The sequence below is a fragment of the Acipenser ruthenus genome, chromosome 14 (assembly GCF_902713425.1).
Source record: "Acipenser ruthenus chromosome 14, fAciRut3.2 maternal haplotype, whole genome shotgun sequence".
Classification (NCBI taxonomy): Eukaryota; Metazoa; Chordata; class Actinopteri; order Acipenseriformes; family Acipenseridae; genus Acipenser; species Acipenser ruthenus.
This window is the reverse complement of record NC_081202.1, coordinates 25,990,178-26,002,885: the sequence shown is the minus strand read 5'-3', so window position 1 is coordinate 26,002,885 and position 12,708 is coordinate 25,990,178. Positions and strand designations below refer to the sequence as shown.

Sequence of the window (12,708 nt, the reverse complement as noted above, 5' to 3'; positions counted from 1 at the left end):
GTCAAGGGAGTGCCCACAGTGCTTATTGTGATCCTTTTTGTGAGACAACTTGATTTTTGTGCATTGACGTGATCTAAAGCAATGTCAAATCCTTTGGACAGCACTGTGTTGTGATTTATGTTAATGAGTTCTACTATCGCAAATGAGCATTGCAGTGCAATTTTTATTCGTTCAATGAATTTACTTTTTAAGGTTGCGGTTCTTCTGGAGGTAAAGTGCTATTGCTAACCTGGTTTTTACATATTTACAGTATCCTGAGTTGTGCTGTGAAAGCGCCCCAAACCTGTCTGAGGTACTGCTTGAGATGCCACTGTGACCGATTAAAAAAAAAAAGATTGTAAATTAATACTGCAGTGGAGTTGCACTTTGTTATCACACACAAATGGGGGAGATTTGTAAACCCATTTAAAAAACCAGGACATTATAATATATAATATATAATGTCTCTTTTCATGACCTACACACTCTGTATTTACTGTGTTTTGATTTGTGTTTTTTTTTTTTTTTTTTTTTTTTTTACTTTGTCTTCCCATATATTTCAAGATCTGATGTTTCTCATATTTTTAAATAATAAAACAGTTTTTTAAAATTATAAAGAGAACCTACAAAACTGGATTGTTGAAATATATTTTGTAGCATGCAGCAAAGTCTCACAAACTGTAAACACTGTGAAAGCAATGTATTAAAAAGAACATTAACAACACCTTGACTGTTTTGAACAGATATATTTAGATTTATGAATAAGATTGTCTGAATTCATTTCAAACAATTGCCGTCTTAATACAGGGCATGTGACTGCTTTGTGCTTAGCATAATAAAATTAGGCACCCATTCAAGGGGCCTTAAACTACTTCTTTTTTTGGGTGGGGTGGGGTGGGGTGGGGTGGGGTGGGCGGGTTCTCCACAGAAAACTGGCAATAGAGTGTGCTTACAGTATTAGAAACAGCAATTCTAAAATAGTACACAGCAGGATGTCTTTTTTTTTTCCTCCCCTCATAGATTGGTATGAAGAGGAATGTCCCATTGTGAAATCACTGTGGTTAATTCTCCTCTTGGAAAACACCAATGAAGTTAATTTACGTGTAAATATGCCAGGTTGGCCTATAATATAATTGTACACAGTGAAGTAGATTTACAGAAATAAAAAGAAATACTGGAATTAAAAATAAAAGTTGGCAGGCATCTACTAATTGATTTGTACAGTATAGATTTGTCTCTCTTGGAAAACTAATTAAAATCAAGCATTGACTGTACTATATGTGCCCCTATACTGTTGTATCACTGTAAACTATACAATTACAATATCCTAGCGTTAATGGCAATATAGGCCGATTCAGAATTGTTCTGCTGTGAAAAAGATTGGATAAACCCTTTTTATTATTTATAAATGTTTTAATTTAAAAGACAAATGAATGAACTGTGAAGAATTGTCCCTGTATAAATTATATCAGCGTTCCGATCGCTTTAAGCAGGCAGTTTTTAAAGGCTGTTTAGTGAAGTGTGGAGGCAGGCACAGCGGGACTTTTTCATTGCAGTATAGTCAGCATTTCTTTTGTGTTTTGTTACCTAGAGAATATTAATTCTGAAAGGCTTATGAGTTATTATTCTATATAAAGGATTACTTTTACATAAATGTTTTCCTTTTGTCTTTTTTTCCCCAGTTCAGTTTGGTGTTACTGTATAAAAGATTAGCAGTATTTACTGCAAAACAATAGTACAATACAGAGCTTATGCACTGTAATGCTGCAGATTGTCACAACAGGGCACTGTATGTATTTTTACCAATTGTCGTTAAACTAACACTATAGTACTGTTGCTCCTTTCTCAAAAACTTACTGTAGCTTACTAAACTTACTTAAAAGTACTGTACCTGACTCTTCCTGTTTGCAAGCTGCTGCCTTATAAAGTACAAACAAATCAAACGATTTCAGTGAAAAGAACAGCAACAGCTTGTTATTCAACCAATCTGCCTTCGGTAAATGGGAATAGGAGACAAAATAATATCCATTACAGGAGATGCTGTGAATTCTAGTCAGTGCCTTGATTTGTATTTCTCAGAGTTCTCAATCTCTCCTACTGATCAGAGGGAATAATCCTGTTGAAGAGCATGTTTCTAATGCATAATGACACTCTGTCAGCCTCATTACCTCTGGCACTGGCTCAACTGGTTGTCCCATCTGAAATGGAAAGAGGTTTATGCTAATGCACACAACACCTCCTCCACCACAAGCAGTGTGACGAGTACGAAATCTGAGATGTGGAATTGCATGATTTATTCTTGCATCTTGGAATTTCTAATTGATTTGAAACAGATTTCTGCACATTAAAGAGCTACGGTAGGGGTACCTACCATTTGTGTATTGTATTGTATTTTTTTATTTTACTTAAATGTATTGTATCTTTATTTATTCCTTGTCTGCTTTTAAATCTTTTTTTTGGCCAAGTTAATAATCATGCATTTTTTTCCCTGACATGATCAGCGTATCATAAAGTAAAGCTTATGCCTTTTTGACAGTTTAATATAGTTCTAGTTTATTAACACTATTTTAAATCTCCCCTTTATACTATGTTACAAAATTGTATATTTTTGAATGCTGAGGATAAATAGTAAATGACCACAAATATGAGCTTGCATGTAAACATTGAGATGCCTGGGTTACAGCCGCATTGTAGTGTGCTCTTCAGTATGAGGTTGGCCTCTGCAGCAGTGCCATGTAAATAAAAATGCAATAAACTAATCCTCAGAAAAAAAGAAGAACAAAATCTGTTTGGCAAATAATGTGGTGATCACAGGAATTCAAAGCAATTAGTTGGAGTTTTTTGTATGGATGTTAACCTTTAGTAAAATATTGATAAAGTAATAAAAAGGTCAGCATTAGATCAGTGATGCTGACCCCTAAAGATCTGTGAAAGCAGCAGTTCCTGTAGTGCTTCTTTGTATTTGTTTTAGATCTTCCAGTAGGTGCTCCTGGTTCAATGACGGTCTGTTATTAATGGACCTTACTGTATGACCAGTAGGCTTGCAGGATCACCTATTAATATTGTACTTAACAAAAGGCAGCACCAAAAAAATACATTTAGTAGTAGTAGTAATGTTACAATAATGTGGTACACTGAGCTTAAAAATATAAAATAAACACAGATGGAATTATCTACATTGTGATTTCAGAAATGCATGAGATGTGAGTGACCATCCCAAGGACCTGTCTGCAGTGTGTGTATTTTTAACCTGGTTACCCCTGAATTATCCCGTTTGCCCCACTCTACTTTAATAATAATTTTTTACTGATGCAGTTCTGATACCCCTGGAAACCACTAGAAGTAATGCAAGTTGTTATCAATCAAAACTTGATGTGGTAAAAGCAGGCGATATAGTGTTTGAAATTTAAGAAAACCCAATAGGGTAATGTTGCTGTGATTTATTAGATAAGAAAATACTTTGAATATATTAGCCTTTTCACTTGCACTTATTCTAACAATAATGCTTGTCAGTTAGCTGCACTCAGTAGGAGCATCCATGATGTGCACTGCAGTGGCAAGATCATTGGAGCCCCCTTTGTAAGGGCAGAGTTTGATTGGACTGGCTAATTTGAGTCAGTCAATATTACCAAGTTCACAGAATGAAGCCTAATGGAATAGATGTTATATTCTATTACATTGAATGGGATGCGCTGTAGATCAGTTTTGCATATTGATGTTCAGTTTAACATTAATATGAAAAGTCAAGTGCAGCAAGTAGATGACATTTAATCTAATTATGCATTTAGCACATACAATACACTGACATAGAACCCCAGGGACTTCACAATGTTGTTTGAATTCTGTGTCACAATTTGTTTATACTTAACAGCACACTCCAAAATGTATATAAATCATCTTTTGCTGTTTGTAATACAACAGATAATGATGCTACAGTACAAGGAGTCCACATGTTCATCTCTGGAGTGTCTGTATCCACTATTGGTATTTTTTTTTTTTTTTTTTTTTTTTAAACAAATGTTTTAGTCAAAAGTGTATTTGTGCACCTCGAGCGTTGTGTATGTTTGCTATGCCTTTTGTTTGCAAGTGGTGTTTAGTCAGTGTGGTGGATCACAGTTGCTGCTCCCCAGAACTATCAATTCAACAAAACAATGCTGTCCTCGTGTTACAGTAGCTAGCTGCCGCTGCCCTGCTACAGAGGCATGGTATCACAGTGACAGCTATGAATGGATGCTGTTTCAACTCTGAAGGTCAGAGATGGGATCAATACACTAGCCAATGGGGTTTGTGACAGAGTGGAAAAGGGCAAGAAGCATTCACAATGTTCAAGTTATTTGATTATAAACTTTTTCTTTTTACATTTCTTTCTTTAATTATTAGTCATTTCTGCTTTTGTTTTTTGTCGGTATGTAAGACTGTACTTTAAATGTTAAACAAAAGAATCCCTATCATGAAATTGGCATATAGGCCTATTCTTAATGCTTAGTTAGGCCTTATTTTTTATTTTAGCATACAAAGCCGTTTACCTTTTGTCTTATTGCTGCAGTGTTCTGAATTCATGCTACTGTGTACTAAAACATCATTACTGGGTTGCAGTTGACTATTTTCCATAGTTTACCCTTCGTTGCACTCTACAGTACTTCATTATAAACCAGGCTTGTTTTCTTCCAGTCTGTTTACATTCGTAAAAGGTACAGTAATTTCAGCTGTAGGCATCCAGCTGTAGATTTATGATGGATCTATGTGAGTAGCTTAAACATTATTGGTAAAATATCTTGCTCGTGTTTGTTTTGTTGTACAGTAGGCCTAAATGTTTACATCTTGAGTATTGTAAGTTGTTTGTCATTTACAGTATCTTGTTTCACTACACATTTACTGTAGGTTTATTGCTGCCTTCTGGCATGATAGTCTGCTCTTGAATTCTAAAGTACAGCTGCTACTACAAATTCCTTGCGAGGCCACTTGTTTCTGGTAAAAAAATATATATATTTTCATTTTTTAAATGACTGTTCATCCCGGTGTAAAAGTAATTTGAAGTAAATGGGATCAAGCCATCTATCATACAGTATATAGTGCAGGGTGGGTCACAACCTTTTGTCAATACTTTATCAGGTTAAAAGCCAGGCAGTAACAGTCAATCTTGACTGGAACACCCCCATCAATCATTGGTTTGTGATGTGGACTAATACCCACAGGGACTACTGCATGTTGAGACCACCAAACCTGAGAGCGATTGAAGCCACTGCCTCCAGGGCTGAAAGGCATGAGAAGATGGGGCATGCCTGCTGTGCCACACAATTTCCATTATTAATATTATTATTATTATTATCAACTGTGCATTATTTACACAATTTACTTCCAGTACACACATGTCCCAGTCTGCATGTCAGTGTTAACTATCTTTTAATTTGTGCTGCTGATGCATTTATGTTAATGATGACACCCTTTTTGTACATCGGACCAATGAAGGGGTCAAATATAATCGTTTTAATTATTTGTGAAATTTCCTTTTGGACACCAAGCATGAGGCTTCCACATTATTTAAAATGTATGAATGATCAAGGACACTTTGTGGAACAGGGTTAATTACATTATCTTAATGAGGTCATCCTATTCTACACAAATCATCTAGCCCCTTCCTTTTTGTTAGTATGAACAGATTTGTTGAACTTACTGTAACTCTATTCCCTGTGAATTGTCTCAGTCCAGGTCTTTGTTTCAACCAAGTCCTGATTTTTATATTTATTATTTGTAATTTTTAATTTTTAATTGCACCTACTGATCTTTGTATTGCTTGAAAGCAAGCTCTGCTATTTGGCCTAGTACAATAAGTACTGTGATACTCCAAGGATTTTTGGATTTGGGATATTGATTTGCAGATGGCCAGGGCCTGAAGCAGAAACAAATGATTGCAAGTCTGTTGAATTAACGCTTGTGAGATCCCACAGATACTGTCCATATCAGCAGGTAAGGAATGAAAAGAGGTCACTGTCCCTGACATTATGGTGAAATAACTAAATATTTCATTCAAATTCTGTTGTTTTTAAAAAAAACAATAATTTTTTTTTTTTTTTTTTTTTTTTTTTTTAAATTTAGTCGTCGCCAATTATTTTTACCCCGGTTTTCACCCCAATTTAGCATGCCCAATTATTATCTGTATCCCCGGCTCACCGCTCGCAACCCCCCCGCCGACTCAGGAAACGGAGGCTGAAACACGCGTCCTCCGAAACGTGCTCCTTCCAAGCCGTCATTTTTCGCACTGCAGATCCACAGCAATGCTACCAGACCTATAGTGCCGGAGGACAACACAGATCTGGCGGCTCCGCTGCAGAGCCACAGGCGCCCTATCGGCCACAGGGGTCGCTGATGCGCGGTGAGCCGTGGATTCCCCTGCCGACCTAAGCCCTCCCTACCCGGGCAGCGCTCAGCCAATTGTGCGCCGCCCCCTAGGAACTCTCGGTCACGGTCAGCTGTGATATAGCCTGGATTCGAACCAGCGATCTCCAGGCTATAGGGCACATCCTGCGAGGAGCGCCTTTACTGGATGCGCCACTCGGGAGCCCCCCTAAAAAAACCAATAATAATTAAATGTGTTACAGTACAACTCATGTCATGATACTGCAGTATTGGTAGTTGTGTACTGTTTCTGCCAGGGGTCAAGAGCTCTACCAGTATTGGGCTTAAAAACCCAATGCTTCAATGTACCTTAAATTACCCAAAGAGAATGAGTTTTGACAGTGGGAACTGAACCTGTACCTTGTGTTTCAAAAACAAGACTTGGCTGATGACGGTTCAGAGCTGTCCAAACTTTTCTGCTGAACCGTAGATGATGACTAGGGAGTCCTTAACAAGCAAGCAAACAAACAAACAAAACATGTAACTTAAAGTATTTTAGTTTTAATACAACTTTACTCAAAAAGTTGACTAAATAGTGGCAAAGACAAAAATGACAAATGTAAGGTTTAGTGAGTCACACAAACGACACATTGGCGTTTTTGTTCTTATTAAATATTTGATTTTGTTGTATTTTGACATCCACCAAGGCCTGCAGCTTGTCCTTGTCTTCTTTTTCAAATCCTAACAGCCTCAAATGAGATACCACACCTCCCAATCGATAGAGCCATTTTGCATGGTTCAAAAGAGATCCTTTTAATAAAAGATCTATAAGTTTGTCAATTAACTATACTCTTTGAACTGACAAGCTGTATGGAGAATATTGCTTTATACAGTTTTGGACAATGACAGATGAAGCAGATATAGACTTGTTATTTAGAGTAATCAGTTTGAAGATGATGTGATTTGAAAACTGTTCTTGTTTGCTGGGTGCTGTGAACACCCCCCATATTGAGGCCTGAAGCTGGTCTGTGTTTAGTCAATATACATTGCAGCCAGTGCTATATCTTGCCAAATCTGCCATTGGTTTTGACATTTCTAGTCCACATGGAGGGTAGATTTAGTCACGTAGCAGAATCAATAACTCGTATCTCTCAAGATCAAGTTGCATTTCTGTGCAGCACTGAAAAGGTTACAAACTAAGTGAGCAGTAAAAATGCTCCTGTAGTTGGACCTTTATCCAGTTCCAGTGAAAAGGTCTCCACAGAAACAGCATTAGGAAGACTTTGTAATAGACAGAACAATATAGAAAAAAATACAGTGGTAAGTTGTGTATTGCAATTCAGGAAATATTTTTAACACACTTCTAACAGAAACAAAGGAAACTATTGCTTTAAAGCTACATTTTAGTTTGTGGAAAATAAATAATAAATAATAGCCAAAATAAATAATAAATAAGCATATGGTGTGGTGTGCGTGTTTTTTAAAATATATCCAGTTGAGGCTGATAAGTACAGTGTGTTGGCATAGTTTTGTATTATTAAATTTGTAAGAAACAGTATGGGAATTATGCCCTGTCCCTTTTAAAACCTAACAGTATAAACTACACTTAAATATCTATTAAGAGTGCTGTCTAGTGCACAAAATAAATGAGTACAATTTTAAACATACATTCTACTGTACCAAAAACTGTGTACAGTATGGCTGTTGTCTGTTTAGGGTGCTAAGATAATTAGACTGAACGGGACTATTCGTTCGTTCTTTATTCCTGGTCAAGTGTGACGATGCGGGGCTTGCAGTCGTATTATTATTATTATTATTTGATTATTTGATTTATTGTTTAGATTTGTTAATTATTTCTCGTGCACATGCGGTCGAGATTCAGTTGAATAATGAGAATCAATTGAAACTCTGCCGCATAAAAACGTCACCAGCTCCGCTCAGTAAGAGGAAGGGAGAGGAGTTAGCGAGAGAGATGGAGAGAGACAGGAGAACGGGGGTCGACATCCAGATCTCGAGTAATTATATATATCTGTACCTTTGTTTTGGCCATCGAGCCCTTTTGGTTTGTGTTGCTGTTTGTTTTGTTTGCTGCCTTTTCTTTTGTATGTTTATTTAATATGTGCCATAGCGCTTAAACCCATTCCCCTGCCTGTGTGTCTGTGAGAAGGCTGTGACCATACGGCAAAAACATCTTTCAGGCAATGTAAACAAACTATATAGTGGGAGAATATACTCGTGCAGCACCAAGCAGGCACCAAGGAATTACATTTCGGTGTAAAATTAAACCTTGCTTTTATGCCTCTTAAGTGGCCAATGTTTGTTAATTTATGTCCCTGACAAACAAAAAAAAAAAAAGCATACCCCCTTGTTTGTAATTGCCTGAGAAAACACAGCCTCACATCAATGACCATTTCAGGTGGTATGTGATAATGGTGAAATGTTTATTTACTCTTTAAAAAAAAAAAAAAAAAAAAGTTCTCCTGTTTAACTAATCATTCAGAGTTTAAAAGCAAAGTCACATCCCAGTAAAGAAAAAAAGCAAACAAAACGAAAGGCAGATTATTTATTTTATGCTTTCCTTCTGTGCAAAGTGAGTTAGCAATTAACATACTTTCCCATGTTTCTTCTCAGTCTGTTTGCTGTCGGTATCTCGGGTCATGGTTCTGACAGTCAACAAAGTCAGAAGAATGAGTGGGAGTAGCTGCTCTCCAGCATATTTACGAGTTTGGGACCTAAAGATGTCACTTCCTCCGATAATTGGAGAATAGTTTTATATTAGCCTGTAGAAAATTTTTAATTTAAGCAAATACACTTTTGGCTTTTTTAGGGTTTTCATTAAAAAAAAAAAAAAAATGGGGACCTGTATGCGCTGATGGCAAACACGATAGTCTTATTTGTTAAATGTTAGTGGTCTATAATTATGCTCACTGCCACAAAAAAATCTTTACAAATCTTTTTAAAGGGGCTGGTAAATAATAAAACATACTGTTTTGAGGTAAAAAGCACTTTGTCTTACACAGGCTGAGTAAAGACAGGTGCCATGCAGTGCCTAGCATACACAGCCAGACTAAAATCAATTTTTCCAAAAGACCAGGCAGGCAATAAATAAAATAAGGGAAGGCAGCATGGAGACTTCTTAATTATAGTTTCCAGCAAGCTGTGCTGCCATCAGGGGTGTAGAGCTGCGGGGTCAGCAGGGAGCGCATCACTTAATATATGGAGATAGATACATGTGTATAACCCATACAAATAAGCAAAGAACACAATAACCATAAGAAACCCTTGAGAGAGAAATAATGAAAAAGTTTGAATATAGCGTGCCTCTGGTCTGGAACCCTAACAAACCTTAACATTCGGACATAAAGGCTGGGGCTATGAGGGTCTTCTTTGTTTGTATTCAAAGTTTAGATGGCTTCATGATATCAATAAAAAAGAAAGAAGAGGCAATGAAGTGATGTGCTTTTTCTTGTGCTGTACAGCTCAATAATGTATAACTATAAATCAGTGATGTGCAACATTTTCGCTTTAACTCTTTGGAAGCTTACCCTGTGGACCCTTTCATAGGCCACTGTAAAACATGTACATGTAAAATAGTAAAAAAGTACATGTATTGTACTTCCTTGGTCATATCCAGCCTCCTAATGACAGACATACTTTGCAGCTAGTGCCGTTCGTTGAACCTTACTTACCAGAAAAGCACATAGATTGCAGTACAACACTGTAGACTGTCATGCAATGACCACAGATAAAAAGGAACATCAAACTTGACATCCTTTTATATATTGTGCAATGCTAGTTGATAGTAACATCTAGAAAGTTTTGCCATTGCCAGGTTTAAGTAATGCCTTCTGTTTTCTTATGGTTCAGTGACTAATGTGCACTGCATGTGCCTAATCTCACTGCCGTCATGCTGGTGTCACAGTGTTCATAGCCGCACTAGGCTGGAACAAGGGGGTTTAGTACAAGCTTAATCAGCATAAGATGGCAATTAACACTGTGCAGTCTGCAATTATTTGCTCCGATATTGATTAAGCTTTACTAAATGTGGTTTCAGCAATTAACTTGGATGTTAATTAATATTTATTTGTTACAAGAGCGCTTTGCTTTCTGACACCACCCACCCCACTACACACACACACACACACGTACACACACACACACCCTTTTCCCCTCTCTGAAACTCACCTCATCCCAGATCTGAATGCTTTCTGCTGTCTAGTCCTGAGTCTCTTCCAAGAAAAGAAAATCATTTGTGATGTGTTTTATGGTTGTTTTGTAATAGCTATGTTGATTTAAATTGTGACCTGAGGAAAATGATTTGCCCCCATGCTTTCAGAGTTAAAGGGCTTGTTAAATTGCTTGTTGTGCCACCTACTGTACATCTAACGCATTCTTTGGCACTCGATAACCGAGAGAATGTAATTAGCGTTTGTGTGTGGGTAGATTGTTATAGCACTGGACTACTATTGATTTAGGTAGGGAAAGGAGGGCTGGGTTGTACAGTTCATTGTCAAAATTGCAGATATAGCAGCTCAATCGCCGAAAGTGATTTCAGTGGGTGCTGGTGGCTCTGCAACAAGAAGTTATACTGCACCCTACTGACTTGCACCAAGCAAGGACAGACACCTGGTTCAGTAACAGAAAACCGGAATGTGAATACAAGGGGTTGGATTGTAAAAACTTTTTTTTCCTGGTTTTAAATTACATTTGTTACTATTCGGATAACCAATGTGACAGAGAATTTCAGTATTGTTTTAATACAACCCTATATTTATTAAAATAAGTACAAATATGCAGACATGTGCTGATACGGTACAGTACAAAGTCAAAATATTTAATTATGCTGATCTTGCCTTACTGAAGCCAGTATAATGTAGGGTTTCTGAAATCGCTTTTCTCAGATAACATCTGCTGGCAGTTTGTTCTCAAATACCCAAATGATTCTTCATGAAAAGTTCAGTTTACTGTACAGTGTGCTACAGAACTTATTTCTGTTCCACACAATCTATAAGAATAACATTGCATTGTCCTACCATAGAGTAGTTTTAGTTTTTTGATTTATTTATTTTGTTCATTTTATATGTTGTTTTGCCTCCTGTATGTCATACTTCTGAAGGAAGGATTTCTGAGCAGAATAACAAGAGCAACATTGGAATGAATGCAAGTAAATCATAGTTTACAATTGCAAAATATTTAGAAGGGATCAGCAGCATTCATGATCCAGTACATTAGTGACGTGCAGATAAGATTAACCGTCCTGTAAATCCTTTGGGGATCATTTCTCACTCTCAGTGCAGTTGTTGCCGGTGTCATTATATTGTAGTACTGCACTGTAAAAGCTAAAAGACATTTTTATGCAGTTGTACACTATTGATTTTAAGAATTTCAATGACCAGACACAAATGAAATATTTTATATCAATGGTGGTTGGATACAGTGTTGCATTAATTCTTAAATGGTAATTCTATGTATTTTTCCAATTATGTCCTTGGGCATTGCAATTATTGTAGCTATGATTGTAGAAATCAGTTTCTACTAAATGATTACATTTTCACTGGAAATGTTAGAAGCAGCTTTCCAACACAAATGACTGGATATGTGTACCTTTTTCATCCAGTTTATTAAGTATTTGTATTTATTTTATTTTCTTTTAATTTTTAGGTTTATCATTGTGAAGACTCCAAAAAGTATTGAACATCATAAATGTATTAGTTCAGAATGATCTGTAATTTTAAACAGTGTTGCTAGTAATTTGCTACACAGTTCAATCAATAAACTGTGCTAAAAAGTACATGTTTTTTTTTCTTCTATTTTGACACAAGACAATGAGGACTCCTTGTGACACATGACTGTTTCTGAAAGCTGGCAGTTTATTAGAATACTGTCCAAAGAACAGCGAACCAAATGAAAAATCACCAATAAGGCATTTTTGGTTTTGTTTAAAAAAAATAAATAAATATTGAGCAGGATTATATACAATCTCTTTTTACAGCTCTTTATACAGGGTATCTCAGTTCAAATCTCTGGATAATCCTGCCAGATAAAAGCAGACAAATAATGCTGTAGGATTTAATGGAAGGTTTTCATATTAGGATTCATTCCAAATCTCAGTATAGTATGTGTTATCTTGGAGGTGGATCTGTGTTTAATAACCACATTAATGCAGTATACTTTTTTCTGGATGGCAACCTAATGATTGATTATCAAAAATACACTAGGGCATCATACAACTGGTCACTGTTGCATTTTATTTTTTCTCTGCTGCCTGAAGACATCATATACTTCTAGTGGCTTGATTTTTTTGTTTTGTGATGATAATATTTTGCTTTATAAAGATTAAGGCAATGTTTACAGCAGGGCCGCCGAGAGCCATCATGGGCCCCGGGGAAGGAT

The 12,708-nt window shown here is 36.6% G+C and overlaps 1 protein-coding gene and 1 long non-coding RNA gene across 11 annotated transcripts in view; one reads left to right on the top strand and one right to left on the bottom strand.

The window, feature by feature from the left end:
• The window catches only part of LOC131697440 (uncharacterized), a 30,243-nt gene extending 28,170 nt beyond the window's left edge, over positions 1–2,073 (bottom strand). Inside the window, exon 1 of the long non-coding RNA XR_009307276.1 lies at positions 1,871–2,073. This is a non-coding gene — a long non-coding RNA (uncharacterized LOC131697440). The remainder of the gene's footprint in view (positions 1–1,870) is intronic.
• Positions 1–12,708, top strand: part of LOC117419806 (ankyrin repeat and sterile alpha motif domain-containing protein 1B-like) — a 260,532-nt gene that overhangs the window by 12,459 nt on the left and 235,365 nt on the right. The gene's annotated exons all lie outside the window — the stretch shown is intronic.